Genomic DNA, 19,490 nt, shown 5'->3' with positions numbered 1-19,490 from the left:
GGTCAGTGCACAATGACGCTGTACTTGGATGATTTTTTCTTCGCGGGTCAACCTGGTTCAACGGACTGCCAATACCAATTGGTACAATGTGAGGAGCTCATGGGTGACCTGGGGATTCCTCTTGCACCAAAGAAGACGGTAGAGCCCAGCATGGCTCTGTTGCTTCTGGGGATTGAGTTGGACTCTATAATGATGGAAGGTTACCTGTGGACAAAAAGGAATATATGATGTTGTTACTGGATGCCATGCTGACCAGATAGAAGGTGATGGTCAGAGAGGTGCAAGACTTGCTTGGTCACCTGACTTCTCCCTGTAGAGTAGTCAGGATGGGCAGAACCTTTTGTAGAAATCTCAGCCTTTCCTTGGAGGGTCTGTCTCAACCCCATCACCATGTGCGGCTCTCAGTGGATGCAAAGGAGGATTTTCCAATGTGGCGCAGATTCTTGGAGAACCTCAACGGCATCCCCTTGGGTGGTCCCAAAAGAATGGGAATCTACCCTGACCCAGTGGGTGGTTTGGGTTTTGGGTCACACTGACAGGGACGGTTATGCGCGGATGAATTGCTAGATGACTGGAAATGTGGAGGGCAGTGCATTGCTTTCCTTGATTTTTTCCCATAGTTGTAGCAGTGATACGGAAGGGATATGAGCTGGCACACCGCAAAGTATTGTTTCAGTTTGATAACAAGGCTGTTGTTTTCATTGTCAACAGGCAGTCTGCAAGGTACACACAGTTTCTTAAATTGTTGCAGGTTTTTGTAATAGGCTGCCTGACGCATTATATTGTGTGCAAAGTGAGACACGTTCCAGCAGTGAACAATGAGATTACGAATACTAAGCCTCACTCACAGTGGGAGAGATTTCATAGGCTGGCCATGGACGGGTTCAGGATGCCCATGCCGGCAGACTTGTGGAAGATAGGAGAAAAGGGATTCTCCAGTTTGTGGTAGGGTCCTTGGTGCAGTCCATAAGGCGTTCTTATGCACAGGCTTGGGAGGATTGTCCACACATTTGAGCACAGAAGAGGCCAGCAGGCTGCTGTAGAGGAGAGCACATCGTCCAGTTAATACTGCATATGTCTGAGAAGGGGCTATCTAGGGTTGCGATCTTCAGAAAACTGGTGGGGTTTGCCTTCGTGAGCAAACTGTATTGGGGCTCTGCTCCTTCCACCGGGGAACTGGGACGGAGTATCTTGGTGGCTGGAAGAGGCAGCCTTTAAAAAGGGGTCTGTTGAGGAAAGTCTTGGAGTCCCTACCTGCCATATGCAGTGGGCCGGAGGAGATTCCCTTAATCTCCACGTTAAAATTGTGGATGGGTTTTGGGGATTTGTGGGTGTCAGAGTTTCTGGGCAGTAAGAGCACACAAGGGGATTCAGTGGGAGGAAGTGTGTAGCCCTGCTGGATGTGTGGAACTGCATTTGTGCAAATCCAAAATGTATCAGAGATCATGCGGGAAGACAGTGGTTTTGCAGCGCTTTCCTGTTCTGCATTTTTGCCCCTTTATGTGGAGTAAGAGATTGCGGAGATCATCAATGGCAACGTGTGGGGATGCTTACCACTGTGCTGGTGAGGCTCGGGTGACCTCTTATCAGCTGTTGGTAGTATTGCGGAAGGCCCAAGCCCATGTGGGGGAAGACCCTGGGGCATTCGCAACACACTCCTTCAGGATCGGGGTGGCTACAGAGGCAACGAAGCGGGACTGGTGTAGAGACAAGGTTAAGACTTGGGTAGATGGTCTTCATATTTCTAGCATTGCTACGTGCTTGTAGGGATGGGATATTGTTGATTTTCATGAATTTGTTTTTTGTGTTGTTTTTTAGGTGCTGTGGCAAGCCAGGAGATGAGAACCCTGTTGACATGGGTTGCAGGACATGTTTAAAAAGTGGTCTTGATGAGGTACTTTACATGGTGTCCTGGCCGAGGGGGTATGAGATGGATAGATTTGTTGAAATATTTAAACAGTTTGTTGCAATGGAACAGGTTGTGTGTTGCTACCTGCAATTCGGGGGAAATAACAAGGTGATTTGTATGGAGTTAGCTTTGCTCAAGGATATGAAATGGGATCTGAAGGAAAATAAAGCAATTTTGGATAGATTGCCATGTTATTTGGATAGACTTTATTCCATAGAGGGGCTGGAGGGGCGCTAGTTGGCCCTCGGTGATTGACACAGCAGGAAGAAAATTGAGAAAAGAGATGCGTTGCTTTTGTAGGAAGGAAGGGTTTCTGCAGGGGGGTGCACCCAGAGTTACGTTATGATGCGGTTGTTTTTTTTTGTGATGATGGGGTGCATTTGTTCTGCTTCATGGTGGAACTATATCTTATGCAGCTGCAGGAGGCCCCAGTGGAGACTTTAGATGTGTGCAGATGAGGAGGTTCCCTGCTTGGATGAGGGTCAGAAAATGTGGAGGGCTTTTCTGAGTGGCGCAAAAATGTACATTTGGATAAAACAAGAACATAAATGCTATGTTGTAGGATGTAGATAGTTAGCTCTAGTTAGAGGTTAAGAGTTAGGAGAAGTAAAGCAGCATGGTAGGATTTGGGAAGTTGCAGGATAGAGAGTTTAGAAGGGGGTTGGGTACTTTAAGGGTGGGGGTTGGGTGATTGTAGGAATATTTTGTATAGTGAGGTTCAGTTTTGTGAAGGCAAAAGACTATAGTTTATGTTGCAACGTGCACCTGTTTTCAATAAATCAGCCTTTTCCACACCAAAATCTGACTCTGTGGTATGTGCTACCCACTTACACCCATTATGTTTATGTTGCACGCATGGAGGTTCTTTGACTGACTGAGACCAATGGAAGCTCACGCAGCTCCACTATGACGCACAAGTATGGATGGTCAAAGCAGAGTTAGACACCTATGCAGAGAAATGAAAGCTCAAATTTAATGTGACTAACCTTGTCTTCTCCATGGATGATTTAATTTGTACCTTTTTTGATGGTATACTGAGAGTTCCCTTTATCAAGTGTCTAGATCACTGGAGTGTTTGAAACTGCCTGTTTGACTTAAAGCAAGTGGTGCTTATATTTCTTCACATTTACGCTATGACTAAAAAGGATGGCTCAGTAAGTTGAATGTGCTCCCCAGAAATAGGCAGGGATCTGGAGGTCACCTGTTCTCTCCAGCAAGGCTTACTTTGCCTTCCACCTGCACACAGATAGGTAAATTGAATACCTTGAGCAGCAACAATATCTGTTTTGTATAGTGCCCACAAGTGGTAAGAAGTGTACAATGAAGCTCTGTATGAAAATCAATTTATCAATACGACTACAATAAAAAAAAAAGTCCCTATACAGTAGAACTGGTACCTAAAGAATGGCTGTGAAATTATGCTCATTCTTGAGAGTTATTGAAAAAGAAGCAAAGGGGCATGGTGGCCACTGACTTACTGAGCAAGGCTCCAAAGAATGCACCAGGGATAGAATTAGGGCTGTCTCTTAGATAGTTTGGAAACATTTTCTTAACTTATGTGGGCCTGATTCACAAACCAAGCTTTAATTTGAACTGTTTAACATATCTTCCAGACTTACCTATTCTTAATAAACGGATCCCATTCACAGACAGAAGAAAGACCCTAGAATAAACCAAAAAACCTAACACAAGAAATTTCAAGAATGTTGGTATTGTTTTATTAATTATATATATTTTTTCTTTTTTAATAGACAAAAATAAAGCTTGTGTGCTATGAACTAGTTATTTGTGCTTAGGTTTTTTTCCTTAAAATATCTAATCTTGCCATAGTTATTCTCTGATTTTTCAACAGTTTGGTGCACTTTCCACAGTTTCTGCGGCATTTGCGCTTAGATCATTCAAGACTAAGGGGCTTATTCACAAGACTTTTTTATGGCGCTCCGGTGGTGCAGGCCTCTCAATCATATTTATGAGGTGGTGCAAAGCCCCCCTGTGTGGCTTTGCATGGCCTCACAGATATGGAGTAAGCAAGGCAAAGCAGCGCATTGTGCTGCATTGCCTTTCTCTGAATCAAGAAGGCATTCCATGGGCTTTGCTGTGGATGTTCCCACACAACACCCATGGATTTTGACGCTACCCCAGATTTACAAAATCATATAAACCGGGGCCTGCACCAAAACCTTACACCTCCCCAGAGCCGGTGTCACGAGGAGAAATATTTCATTGCACCATGATGTAAGGGTGCCTTAATTGGTGCTAGGCACCAAATTGTGCACATGGCGCTGGCTGAAAGGACAAGAACGACTTGCGGTGCTGTTCTATGCCAATGGTTTGTATATGAGTCCCTAAGGGCCTCATTTTTGGGGTTTTCACATAGGGCAGGGAAGCAAGTCACCTTTCTGTGCTGCCATATATCAAACTGAAACACGGATAAACACGATGCATTCCTGCCCTTTCCCACTTCCTTGCGCCGTTTCGGCAGCCTAGCCACAATGCAGGAATCCTTGCACCATGGTGCAAGGGTGCTGTGTTGTAGGCAGGATTGTTTTTGTGCGTGAAGGGGCACCTTCCAGAACGAAAACAATCAATGGAGGTGTTTTCCTCCTTCTATATACATAAAAGGAGGAAAAAACGGGGAGAAATAAAGATATTTCAGATTCCCAGGTTTATAAGTCCTTGTAAATCTGGGAATGCATCAAAACCCATGGGAGTTGTGTGGGGAAACCCACCACAATGCCCTTGGGACTCCACCCTTGCTCAGAGTAAGGTGACGCAGCGATTTGCGCCGCATTGCATTACTCAAGATTTTTGAGGCCGCTCAAAGCCACGCAATGTGGCTTTGTGTGGCTTCATAAATCTGACTCAAAACCATGCATCACGCATGTAACACTTTGCGTGGTGCAAACGTGACTCGAGGATCTCATAAATATCCCCCAACCCAGATCTGCTGAAAAAAAATAATTTGCAAAGTTGTTTGAATATTTGCTCATTTCAAACTACAGGCTCAATTCAACAGTAGGACAAAAATGAGTGAAATTGGCACGTTGTCTACTACTTTCTAACCTAACCCTTGCTCACCTGCTTCTTTGCCTTTCCTTTCTAAAGCACCTCAGACCTTTCTGTACACGTCTAAGTGCTTTAGGTCGAAACAGTACTTATTACCCAATGATATTGGTGCTCCTAGACCTTGAAATGCTGAAGGGCTGAGTGTACATCAAACCTTCAGTATTCGTCCTGCAGTTGTCACCAGTTTATCATTGGTGCTCCAGTACATGCCAAACAGGTGATACATCAATTTCAATGTTTGACTCAATACATTTAAAACATGGTATAAAGTGGGCCCAAAGCGAACCTTATGTGTGCAGGGTAGTTTTGCACCTCATTTATAAACTGGGGTCTAAAGTACCCCACATGTCACGTCTCTGGCAGAACTCTGACAGACCCCCTGAAAACGCTCACAGGTAGAAACTTGGTTGGGGTTAAATAGATTCTGATCCCCCAGCAAGCAGGAATTTCCATAGGGATCGAAATTCCAAGATCTGTCAGAAATAACACAACCCCTATTGCTGTGTTCCCCAGACCGATTTTTCAAGGTAAAATTATAAGGGAAAAGGAAAAAGATAAATCATTTATATATCGGTGCAAGAAATAAATGTTATGCCTAATCGCCAGGGCCACATTTTGGAGTAGGAGCCATACACTGCACTCATTGCAGCACAGGGAACCCCCCATTGCTAATTGCGCAATGAATAAACATTTTTCTCCTGTGTTCTAGGCATTAGCAGTTGTTCAATGCCTCAACAAAAATCAGGGATTCGATCAGAATGCAAGGGTGCATAAGAAGAGTGTAAAAAGAAGGAACAGCTGTAGAATCAGACAACATTCACATCTTTCTAAGGTGTGCTTTTTTGGGAACTAAGGGGCATATTATCAAGATCTGGCGTTAAAATTATTGCCACTTTAGCGGCAGAAAACTGCCGCTAGAGCGGCAATAATAGGCTTGATAATATGCCCTTGAGAATTCCCATAGAAGCCCATGTTCTGGTGTCAACATGGGCTTCTATGGGAATTCTCAAGGGCATATTATCAAGCCCATTATCGCCACTTTAGCAGCAGTTTTCTGCCGCTAAAGCGGCGATAATTTTAACGCCAGATCTTGAGAATATGCCCCAAATTATATAGTACTGGTCTATTTATTTTGATGACACCATCATTGACGCGCACAGGACTATTTAGACCATCTATTCAGTGAACTGCATTGCAGATGAATGGGCGTAACAACATTTTGTGATCAGACAATGATCACAATTTCAATAATATATTGTTATTGCTTATCTGATCGCAGCAATTATGAGACGTTTTAAAGCATTTTCATACTTACACCAGTTCTGATTTTATCCTGCGATTTAGTCCACCATCATTAAGAGAGGAAAACCTTTGTTTCATGAAATTGTTCATGGAAATTGTTCCTACTGGTTAAGAAAGCTTGAACTTAGATTGTAACATCATCAATATTCTCTAGTTGAAATAATCTGAAATGTTGCAAAAAACATGGGGAATATGGAATATGGAATTATCGCCACTTTTGCGTCCGTTTTTGGGCGAAAAGTGTTGATAATTTCATTGCCTTATCAGCAAAGACACGCTATCATGTGTTTTGCTGACTTAGCGCCCGTTTCCAGCACGCCTAACTTTGCATCGCTAATGAGATGCAAAGTAGGCGTGGCTGTGAATCCAACCAGGGAAAATATCGCGAGGGCAGCTTCGCGAAATTAACAAGGAAGGGTAGCGATTTTTTAAATCCCGTTAAGTATGCCTTAACGCAGGAATTTAACGTCTGTTAAATTCCTGACTAAGGCATACTTAACATGGGGGCGTTTATTCTGTGGCTAAGACCACAGGCCCTATCATCTAGGATATCGCCGTTTTCCACCATGGAAAATGGCCATATCTACACTATCTCTGGAATTTTTATCGCCTTGGCGATGCGCGATAAATTCCAGAGATAGCCTGCGATAAATATGCAAGCGCTAAGCGCGCTTTGCGATATTTATCGCCGGCCCATGTTAATATGCCCCATATGCTTACCACAGCATCGGTTTGCCAGACACGTCTCAGGTGTCCCACTGTAACTTCACCAGATAGCTCTGATGAGGAGCTAGAGTGGTAGGACCTGCTTCGATGAACAAGGTGGGGCACTTTTGGGCTCAATGTTGGTGCAACAGAAGCTGTGGAATCTCCAGCTTTTGTTGTGGTGCAGGCTGTGAAAAATAAACAAAATATGTTGTTTAGTTTTAGTTTTTATTTTTCATACATATTTGAAACGTGGTATTTTAAAAACACAAAGGGAAGAGTGCATTGTTACTAATTTATGGGGGCATACAGCTTGAAAGGTTAAAAATAGACAATCTGAGGATTCATCACCTACTCCCAAAATCCCCTTCCAAAATATGTTTCCTCGCGCTGTTAATCCTCGTTGTTCTGTTCAATCTTCTACATTTTAACATTTAAGATTTCTACATTTGTGGAAGATAACATTTTTTGAGTCTTTCATTGCAGTGCACTTGAGCAGATTGTTTTACAGTCAGGAAACTATTTAAACTAAAGTCTGAAGTCCATAATTGTTCCCTAAAAGCTGTAATCAGACCCACAAAACAGAAGCTTGTTGGAGTTTATACTTTCCTCTTTGCATCTCGAATTTCCTTTCTCGCATCCTTTGTTTTGCAACTATGTGCATAAAAGTGCACCAGCTTTAAAATTTGTGAGTAAAATGTGAGGATATGCACATTTCTATAAACACATGTATCTCTATGTACGCCTAATAAATGAAAGCCAACAAAGACCAGGCAAACATACTCCCATGGGAATTAATTAACCCTTCATTGGGTAGTATGTGTAGTTTGCTTCTGCAGGAGGTTTCCCTCTGCAATTGCAGCTAGTAGGCAATTTGCACATACTATACAATGAGGGGATGATTAATCTCCGTGAGAGTAAGGTTTTAGGGGACATCATTTGCTTCCTCATCACAGTGGGGAGATAGGGGGCACTCTACAAATGGTAATATTAATAGATGAAAGTCTACTTGTGTCATCCTGTTAGTGTGGCCAATGTAATAGGGGTCCACTGCGTTCGTATTGTTAGATTGAATGCCCAGTAAAATTTAAATGTCCTTTACTGAGTCAGTATATTCCTTAAATTCATAAGTCAAGTTAACCAGGATGTGTTGCAGGTCCATTATCGGAGGTGAAAGACCTGGAGCAATGAACGCTGAAGAAATAGTGTTGGATGCGACTGTCTTCGTGGTTTCGTAAATGATCAGCTTTTCGCACACATTCCAGTGCTCATGACAATGTTGGCAAGCGCAGTGCACATAATGTAACAGAGTATCCACATTATCGACACAGATCGATGGACTTAATTTAGAAGGGAAGGCCAATAGTTACAAGCTACAGCACCACAGAGGAATATAACTACTCTCACACATGGACAAAGAGGCAAGACTGGATACTACCTGAAGACCACAGGGTTGAGAAGTAAAATAGGACTACTTCCTCTCATGGTACACCGGCAATTTTCACTTAGGAGAATCAAATCTGTAGTTTGATAGGTGCCTTCAGATCAGGGGAACAAAAGTTGTGCCAAAAAGAGGAAATGTTCAAAGGGACTTCAGTACAAAGGAAAGAATTTTGAGGAACGAATAGTTGTGCAGCTGGTCAAAGATTATTGCCTTTAAATCTTCTGCATAAGAACAGTGCTGGATCAATATTCAAATATCAAATCACACTCATTTGAAAAAGCAGTGTGACAGCAGTTACACAAGGGAAACCCCTCTCGTAAACAACAACTCTCTCCAACAACCTTGAAACTACGGTTTGTATTTGTTGACAACAGATAACAGCATCAAGAGTTACCAATATTTAGAAGATAAAAAACTCTATTTGAAAGTCTCCTCATCTTCAGTCATCCAACATCTCATTTCATGCATAAACATCATCTAAATCTGGATGACTAGCACCTACCATATACTCAACCCCACCAAGACAGAATTCCTGTTATTTATCGAGAAGTACAAACAAAAAGTACAAACCTGGCTGAATCACATGAACCTTGAGAAGCTTCAAACCTCAACTTTCACCGAATGCCAAGTCCTTTGGTTTCACCCAGAATACCAATCTTACCTACTAGGACAACATTATCAAAAAAACAAACAGACCCTGGTGCCATCTTTCCCTTCGAAAGAAAATGAAACCGTTTGTTCCAGAAAGTGACAACAGAACTGCTCAGACACTTGTATCTGGAATGCTGTAACACCCTACTACATGGTCTCACAGGCTTCACACTGGCACCCCTTCAGAGCATCCTCCATGCCACAGAACATCTCATCCATCATCAGAAGAAATGAGATCACATCTCATCCCCATCTCGAGGGAAGCCCGTTTGCTGTCCTTGCCGGCCCACGTCATCTTCTAAATCAGTTATATTATTTATAAAGCCATCACAAATAGTACAACATGCTTGCCTTGCATATACGCTCACCAGCTCTCAGTACACCTGCAGCAGGGACACCATCAGATTAAGATGTGCAAAAAAGAAAAAAACAAGGTAGTATGCCTTTGCCATCATTGCACACAGGATCTGGAACAACATCCCTGTATTCACCAGGACCGCCCCAATAAAGTTCCAAGAGTGAACTCTTTAAAGCATACTACACTACAATGCAATAACCGTCCAAAACCCAGCTAATTCCCCTATCACTCATTGACTTTATGCTTGTCTGTGATCCTGTACAGTGCTCAACTGCCTGTTAACTAGGTTTGCACAATAAATATAAATACATTCATGTTGATCCATATTACTAACAGAATTTCAGAATAAGTTATAAAAATTTGGGATCTAAAATAGTATCAAGCGTTTTCCCATTCGCAAAAGGGCCGATTTGCCAACTGGAAAAAGCCTTTTGGGATGTATTATCTCAAAAGGCATTCGCAAAATAGGGAATCACATTCCATTTGGCACCCTTGAAATTGCATGCGCAATTTATGAGTACCTATTGGATACTGGCAAATTGTGCATGCACATTGCGCATGCAATTCCCATTAATTCCTATGGGCCTCCAGGCATGAATGCTTAGGAATCGCAATTTTATTTGCGAAAACTTCATACATTGCATTTTGCCAGTCTATAATAGCGAATCGGTAAAATTCACAATTATGGACTCACAAAATGTAATCTTGATACATCTGGCTCATAGTTCTCATGGGGAATTTTCAATGATGCCCCTGTACAAACAGAAAAAGAAACATTTGGTAAAAATCCGTCTTCAATCCAGGTAGCTGTATCTAGGTCACAATTGGACAATCATTTTCCTATCAATACCCACTTGGAATCTCATATGTATTTAAGTGGAAAAGAATCCATGAACAAAATGGCCAGTGATGGATGTGGCTCAGAGAAGCTACTGGAGGGGGGCAGTGAGGGATCCAAATATGGCTGAGTCATTCAATGGGCAAGTAAATAATGGACACAGCGGTGATATAGGAAGATAATGAAGTTGGAACTGTGATGCAAAATGGGCAGGACGTTCCAGATGGGAGACATCCGTCACATCGCAGTCTTCACACCCCGATATGTTTACCACGCAGGCATTACAACGCAAGTCGTTACAACGACTTGCGCTGGGTGGCGCTATACACTAAGGAATAGTATGATTTACTATTCCAACACCTTCCCTACTGTTATGTAGGCTGGAGTAGTAAATCATACTATTCCTAAGTCCAGTGCCCTCGAGCGCAAGTAGTTTTAACGACTTGCGCTGTAATGCCTGCATTGTAAACATATCGCGGTGTGAAGACTGCGATGTAACGTCATATATTCGTTCCAGATATATGGTGATACTGATGGGCAGCACACAGAGCGATCAAAAACAGGAAGCTTGACATGGGGCTGAAATGAAGCAAGCTAAATTTAAGGGGAGGTGAAAGCTGGACTGAAAAGAGACGGATAGGGACTCTATTGATTGAGGGTTCTAGGAGGTTTCCATTGTACCTTGCATTGGCCAATCCATTCCAATTGTTTTTTATGGACAGGTGACCTAAACACTTAAATATGCATCACACTATCTGCATCAAGATGACTCTTACCAGCATTTGTTTGTCTTTGGTTTTATACACAGTAAGTGGGAGAATAGATATTTTAGTTTCCATAGAGAATAATTGTCTGTTTCTGGGCAGGGCTATGGGCATGTCAATATTTTAGCTAAATGATGGTGCCAAAGCTTGTCCAACCAACTATGCGAAACATGCTCGGAAAGATAGAAAATGAGAGGAGGAGATGGAGTGAAAGTGACAAACTGATGAAACAAGAGAGAAAGAGATATTAATACAGATTAAGTTCACAAAATTTCTTGCAAATGTGAAAAAACTCTAATAAAGTTAGAGTCTTTGCCGTTTATGCAAATACATTCGGTTCATGGACAGAGAGAGACAGGTAATAAAGAAACAGATACGTTTTCCTCTAATGCAGTAAAGTTATGAATTCTCCCTTTCATATCAACATTCCAGGTATTGAAAGCAATAAAAAAATGTCTAGCACTTTTATGAGAACCTTCACTTTAGAATCAGGCTGTCCAGGTGGGGGCATTATCATCACTGCTATCATTAAACAGGTTCGGCATTTTGTGGTGGTGTGCTGAGTGAGCTCACTGTATAATGTTTTGTACTGCTGACTCTCCTCTTTAGGTGGGGTGCAGGGTGGTTGGAGGGAGAGAGGTCACCCTTGGAGAGGGAATTGCAGAAGCAATGTTAAGCAAATTCCACACAGCCAATAGAAAAGCTCTCTTGGAGCAAACCCCGTTGCCTGAAACAGAGCAGATCATACACAGAAATTAAAAATGTTTGCTAATGAGTGGTTTAAACCATAATTTGTTTTCTAATCATACATGTGCATTTTGATTTTTGAAAGAACTGGTGCAACATTTGCAAAATAGACATATGTGGTGCAACTTCATCATGGTAAATTGCAATCACATCATTGTTCTTTTGCATAGTGATTCCTTGAAGCTTGCGTCTAAGCCCAGGTGCCTCCTCATCGAGGTTGCTCGGACTAATATGATTTTCATAACAATCAAGCAGTTTGTTAGTATCATGCCTGAAGAACCCTTGACAACTGCTCCTGTGCATGGCTAACTAGATCAGGGGACTCCAACCTTTTCTGTAATGAGAGCTACATCTGATCATCGAAAATAGTGCTGAGCTATTATTGGCTTGCCCTTTGTTGCAGTAACTACCACATCAAAAACAAACATAATAGTGACCACACCTTGCAGGATTACTACCAGTGACCACCCAGATATAAGTCTTGATATCGAGTGACAAAATATTGCCCTGCCAAAATATTATATCCAGTAAATTGACCAGAACTTCTGCAATCCTTTTCTTTTTCCCGTTAGCTTAACTTTGCGAGAGCTGCCTTTTTGCTGGAAGGGCAGACAGTTCAGGTTTTTGACAATTATTGTCAGGAACTATTTGCTCAAATATTTGTATTTATTTCTAATTACAGTAGCAGTACACAAGCATTTTGAAAAGAAATGATGTACACTGCTGTTGGACTTGGCCCTCTGTGCAGGGTCACCCCCCAAAAATTTGCCTTTACCCCTCCTGTTTTCTGAACCCATTTTTGTTGGCTTTTAAAACATTGAGCACTTTGCCACTGTTAACCAGAGCTAAAGTGCTTGTGCCTTCCCTCTAAAACATGCTACAATTGGCTTTTTACCTGACTGGTAGATGTAATTTACTTGTATGTCCCTTGTATATGGTACCATGGGTATCCAGGATCTGTAAGTTAAATGCTACTTTGTGCAGCACCACTCATTGTGCCACAGACTAAATGTAGCAGTTTAAAACATGCCTCAAGTCTCAAATCAATTCTAACTGGCAAAATGAACCTTTCGCCCGGCCTACACCTTCCTTTTAACAAGGGGTGGGTGGTAAACTCTGCTCCACTGACTGAGTTCACAGAGTTTTGCCTGCTCCGCAGGGAGTTCGGCAAAAACTCCACCAATCCTCCTGCCCCCCCCCCCCCCATTGATAATGCTGTGCTGAACTGTAGACAGGAGCACCAACCACTGGTGATACATTTGTGTGTAAGATTCCTCAGAATGACAGTCGACAGCTGAGCTGGCTCAGTACTGGAAAAAAATTAAATGGCACCACGCAATTCATGGCAATGAAGAGCATATAGAGCTGATGTTGCTGACGTCAAATGGCTGAGAAAAGATGCGGGAGAGGCTGACAGCTCAAATGAGCACCACCTTACATGAATGCAAGTAAGCAGGATACTTAACTTTAAGTCTGCTATCACAGTAACCATGATGTTCCTTTCTATTTGAGAAGGAAGAGCAAAGATCTCAGCAGCACAGGGATGCTGCCTACCTCTGTCTAGCTGTCTAAGCGAGCTGGTGCTTGGGCCCGAGGCAGCAGGAAGAGTCCAGTGACCCATGCAAATGGGATAGGTACTGGGCAGTAGAACCCCTCGTGCCCCCAACAAGACGGTTTTGGTCTGAATGGGTTCTATCTCGCTGCAATTATAGGTCACCAAAAGTATCTCAACTACTTTTTCCCCTTTTGCCCTTTCCTGATGCTGCTCCATAGAAGCCTGCCTGGTCCCCATCCTGTGCTAGTACCACCGAATGGCCCTAGTATGTTCGAGCGCAATCCGTGTGTCACATCTAGAGCATCCACCTCTTATTACACACACCTTGAGCCTGCTTCCTGCCGTTAGGCGCTGTGAGTGAAGAGAGGGCAACGTTAGACAGGCAGATCAATGCTTTGAGTGACTGTCCATCTCCTCGGAAGGGTTGGCCATGCCCAAGTCTCCACACTACCGCCCAAGAGAGTGGACTGCCCCCAGTGGCATAGATAGCCCTATGGCGGCCAGTGGCAGTTCTTGCGTTTGCCATCCCACGGCAGCCACAATATAGAGGGCCCCCACACTTGCTACGCCACTGACTGCCCCCTCCCAAACTCTGCACTCACCACAGATAGAGATGTGACTTTAATTTGTTTTTAAATTCTATCCAGTTTTTGGCAGAATCATTGTGGTGTGAACTGCCTGCATTGCAAAATGATAGGTTACTTGCGGCTTTCTTTCAGGAACTACAAGCTTACAATTGTAGAAGTACCCTTTTGTGCGTTGTCTTCATCTAATGTCAGATTTGGGGATTGGACACTGCATAAATTTAAATAGCTGCTTCTGTATGGAATTTGTTTTGCCACAGTACACATTTGGATCCCTGTGGATATTTAGCACTAAGTTGAAAATAGAATGCCCATGAAGTATTCGGCATTACTTGTACCTCAAAGTCACTGTGATAATTCCTTACTTGACACCAGGCTGGATGCTTGTGGTATCTTGGTTGTGGCAAATTATTTTTGCCTCTTTGCTGTCCTGGGATTTGAGTCGGTCTATTTGTTATGTGTGAATTGTAATGTTGATTCTTTACTCTGTGTTGTGCATAATCCTTTTGAAGAGTATGCTTGTTGTCAACTGTATTCAAAGTTATTTTCGCTTTTGTTATTTCAATGTTCACAGATTTCGAGGAATGTTAGCTAAATGAAGGGCTAAATTCCTGAGTGTGCAAACAGCATTGATGTACCACTCAGTGATAGGGATTCCCCTTTTAGCCACTCTCAATCCCTCCTAAAAGGGACTTGTTTTATCCTCATTGAATAAATGAATATGGGAGCAAGATAGGCTTCCTACTTCAAAGTGCTGCAGTTTGCACACAGACCTCACAGGTAGCAGGCGCTCAGATGGCTGAGCTAGCGTACAATCTTGAGGTGTGGCCACAGACTCTTCGGCTTGCACTCTCTGTCCCGGGGAGAGCGTCTGAGCTCTTCCTGGATTTACCATGAGCTCCATGACTGCTGATAAGGTTTGATATAAAAACCTGCAGTGCAGCCATATTCTTTTGTGATAAAGACAGATCCGTCTAAGGGAGGTAAATGATAGCCCAAAGCACATGAGTATATATTGTCATTTTCAACCAGTGGCTCGAGCAGAAGTAGACTCATGGATGCATTTCTAGCGTAAGGCGGGGTTTGAGTTACCAAGGCATATTACGTGTGCCTTTAGATCAAAATGCATTTATTGTTATTAATCATTTTTTTCATTTACAGTTTTTGTAAAGCGCTGCATACTACATATGGCTGTCTCAGAGCACTGTGACAGTGAATAGTCAAATAAATATTTGCATTCTTATTCGCATATGAATTATATGCACTGGAGTTTAAGAGCTCGGACCTCTGACTCACAGAATACAAACACCTCGCTTTGATGCATGGTGCATGCTCTTAGCCAGCGATGCCTGGAGGGGTGGGACAGAAGCAAGTGAGGGGGGTGGAGGTGTGCTACATGCACTCTACACCCTAAGTGCGGATATGTGTTTTGGCTGGCTGTCTCAAGCCGACCAAAACAAACAAGCGCACTTAGATTTTCTCCAGCCCTGCTGCATTGAGCCGCCAGGCTTGAGAAACCCCACAGACTCCCAGGTCTGAGCAGGGCATCTTTCCTGCCTGCTCAGACCTATCCCCGCACTGCTCTACAGCACAGGGATTGGACAGGGAGAATGTCCAATGGGCTAAGAGGAGAGGCGGTGCAATGAGACGCGACGCTGAAGCAGCCGACAGCAAAAGGTAAGTTTTATTTTTTTATATTGGATTTCTCCCACCCTGCGCGATGTCTTCCACGTGACCCTACCACCATTTGTTAATGGCAGCCGCCGCTGGGTAGATATATCTCCATTTAACAAGTAATTTCCTTGCACTCACTGTCTCTCTCTCTTGAAAACCTGGTTTTAAGACCACAGGTCCTTACAGTTACCAGTATACCCACATGTCATCGTGGTGCTGAATGCACCTGTTGAATATTTGAACCCATACACAACAAATCTTTGCATTGTTGCCTCTTTTCTTTCGGTCGCTACCCACAATAAACATTCAATTGTCCAGAAGGAACTCAGTAGCCTGAGATTCCCACTGGGTGCACAAAGACACGCTCCTCGTGTGTCGTGCAGGCATTGCCCTTTTAAAGTTGAGAGTATCATAGGGAAGATGCAGTTACATCACTTTCAAACCACTGCAATGACATTGCATTACAAAAATGGTCACAAGCCTGTATGGCAGGCTGAAATTTCCTCACAGAGTTTTTAGATAACTCCACGGAATTCCATTAAGTGAAACTCTGCGAGCTTCGCCCATCCCTAATTTTTAGTACTTGTAAGCCGCCCCTTAATTAGACCCTAAACAGCCAATAGGGCAGGGTGCATTGTATTTAAAAGGAGGGGAATGTGTTGTTAAGTTTTAGATGTCCTGGTAGTGAAAAACTCATCAACTTGTTTTTCATTATTGTAAGGCCTACCTCTCCCATAAGATAACATTGGGTTACCTTATTGCATTTAATAAATGCTAACGTTTGATTGAGACAGTTAGAAATGTCATGTTTGGACTCAAATTAATTGTAATTTAAAATCCTCTTAAATGATAAAGTCGGATCTTAGATTGCAATTTTGAACACTTTTAGAAAGTTGGCATTTTCCTGCCCTAAACGTCCTGAGGATTTCTAGGAGTTTCCAGTTGTCTTCACCTGTTAATTTCCCCCCATCAGGACTGCGTATTGAGCTCAGACAGTGAACAATAGGAACTGGATGTAGATGCGAGAGGGCCATCCTCCTAGGAAGGGAGAGGCAGTGCTGTAACCTGCCCAACTTACATTTGAAAAGCCTGCCTCCAGCACACCCACAAAGAAACTGCACACCAGCCTATGGTTACCCTAGACCACATGCCACCTGGACAGGAGAAACAAGGGGAAAGAAGGTCCTGGACCATTGCCTGGCATCAGTTGAGCTCCTCCTCAGAAATCCTGAAGTTTTAAATTCTGTGCAACGGACTTTAAGAAGGTAAATGTTTCAGTGGGACTAACCGGGTCCCTGTCTTCGACCCGCACCCCATCACAGTCAGCCTGACCTTCTGCCTTTGTCCCAGCCTAGCAAGACAAAATACCCACGGTTAGCACTTTCTGCTTCTTGGCGCTATTTTGACGTAAACGTTTACAATTGCATTTCTCCAGTTTTAGTGATTAGATTTTTGCTGTTTTGGTTTCATTTTATTTAGAAATCTTTACACTTCTTCTCTAATTAGGTATGGGACATCTTTTGTGTTGTGTTTTCACTTTATTACTGTTTGTGTACTGCAAAATTACTTAACACAAAGCACAAGTTAATTTGGTGGCTTTTCTGATTTACCCTGACAAGGATTTTGGTTGTTACTTGAGAAGGGTTTTTACCCCCCTCAACCAAAAACCCAATTTTGTATAATTGCAAAAAGCTGCACGTTACCTAAGCAACTGAAATTCGTGAATGGACTAAACAGGCTGTGCATCTGATGGGTGGTGGGCGTTCCACATACCTTAACGATCCCATCTCTTTCTTTAGAAGTACTTGATCTATTTTTCTAGCACAACTGTATTATTAAAGGGAGTCAGAGACCACACAAGCAGAAAAGGAGACAGGTATTATAATCATATATGTACAATCATTATACGATGCAACAACAACACAGTGAGTCAAAAAAGTTTGTCCAATATTAATTAATATACAAGTGGTTGCAAAATTTGGGTTCTGGTTCACAAATCATTATTTTGGTGGGTTACAATGTACGGTCAGATCCACCACATTTATATAATAAATGGGCAACCGTCATGGAGTCATCATGTGGACTGGCAAATTTTATTGCATGTGCGGAAATTGCAGTGAGCTCGGATGAGTTATACTCCTGATATGAAGTGGTCCACTAAGTCAAGGAACCCATTCACATAATTAATAGGAGCATGGAGAAAAAAACATCTAGTGTCCACAGTCCCACAAAATAATAACAGACATCCACGTGAAGAAAGATGAAATGCCAGTGCATATCTTAGTTGGGAAGGGAAGACACAACCAGCAACTCTCCATGTGTGCTCAGATCAGCATGGACATTGACAATATTGGTATTTTCTAAAGAAAGAGGTGGAACCACTGTTGGTATTTATATGTCACAACTTACCCATGTTCTTCCTTTTCGGGTAGTCCTTTTTTCTATAGAATATTTAGCACATTTATTTGGGGAAACAAAGCTAATAAGTCAGTGTATACATCTTTACAGCTGAACTTGCTTAGGTGTGCTGGGGACGTTTTTAAATGAATGATAATTATGCATTCCTTAAATGAGGGGATCCTTAAAAAATCACTGGCAATATCAAAGACAAAAAAAATGCCTTTGCTAAAGCTAGCTGCCCTAAAAGACCTAAAGGGAATTGCTTCTCTCCAGGAATTAAAACAGTAATGTGTCTTAATGTGTTGAAGAGTTAAAATAGATATTTACCTATAGAGAAGAGGTCACTAGCCCGTAACTGAGTCTGGCTAATGTTCGACAGGCACTGCATTAATGCCTTAGGGCCAGTCCCCTGCTGAAGTAGGGCCTATATGGGTGGATTATAGACACTGCACTGCATGTGTTCACATTTCTCCTTGCTAAGAATGGTTCTACAGCTGTGTAATTGATGACAATCCTATGCTGATCCTCCACCATCCACTCAATGTGGGAATAAATGCTTACTATGTATATGCATCTCTGCAAAGCTTAGGTTCACAGGGGCATATTATTAAAAAAGTAACGAAGTGCAGCAAGTAACATTGTTGTGCTGCATTACAGGGAAGAGCAGGAATGTGCCACATTTAGCACAATATGGCGCATTTCTACCTTTTCCATTGCACTGGCACACATTGAGCTGCCTACGCCAAAGCAGACACCTTTGTGCTATGGTGCAGAATCCAGAACACATACAAAGAGGAAGTAACGTGGAGAAGGCGTATCATTCTGGCGCATTCCCACGTCTACCAGTAATGGTAAATCTGGGATTGCATCAAAATCCATGGGATTTGCATGTGAACACCCGCGCAATGCCCATGGAATGCCTTCCCAGGGCAGAGTAAAGCAATGCAGAAATTTGTGCTGGGTTTCGTTACTCCTGATTTATCACGCAACTAAGGGCCACGCAAAGTGGCCTTGCATGGCTTGGTAGATCGCATTTGGGGTTTGTGTTGCGCATGTACTACATGTGTGGTGTAAAACGCAACTCAAACTCCTTCATAAATATGCACCACAGTGTGCAGGGATGCGCAAGGGATTTCTCATCTAGGTCCCCAGTTGCAGGCTTTCCAGAATGTTAATAACTGAATGACAAAGTCAAGTCCCTTTTATGTGGAACTGGTCAGGCCACCCTAAAAACTTTACAGCAACATCTCTTTGCAGGACATGAGCAGATGCATTAAACTAACGTGATGAATGGCAAAATTGTATACTTTTTCAAAGCTTCTAGGATAAGGTGCTCTGTTGATTTAGAATTGCATCATAGCATGTAAACACCATCACCTTCACCCATTAGAGTGTGATTAGCAGGGATAATTCTGCACAGTAATGCTTTCATAACACGACTAATAAATGTATTGCTAACTCTGAGGTGTGCATAACTCTTCCAGCAGTAGTGC

The 19,490-nt window shown here is 42.7% G+C and overlaps 1 protein-coding gene across 3 annotated transcripts in view; it reads left to right on the top strand.

Moving 5' to 3' along the window:
- GRID1 (glutamate ionotropic receptor delta type subunit 1) overlaps positions 1 to 19,490 on the top strand; it is a 2,258,979-nt gene that overhangs the window by 1,371,524 nt on the left and 867,965 nt on the right. The window lies entirely within an intron of this gene.

The sequence above is a fragment of the Triturus cristatus genome, chromosome 1_2 (genome assembly GCF_964204655.1).
Source record: "Triturus cristatus chromosome 1_2, aTriCri1.1, whole genome shotgun sequence".
Taxonomy (NCBI): Eukaryota; Metazoa; Chordata; class Amphibia; order Caudata; family Salamandridae; genus Triturus; species Triturus cristatus.
The sequence above is the reverse complement of the archived record's forward strand: the minus strand, read 5'-3'. Positions and strand labels throughout refer to the sequence as shown.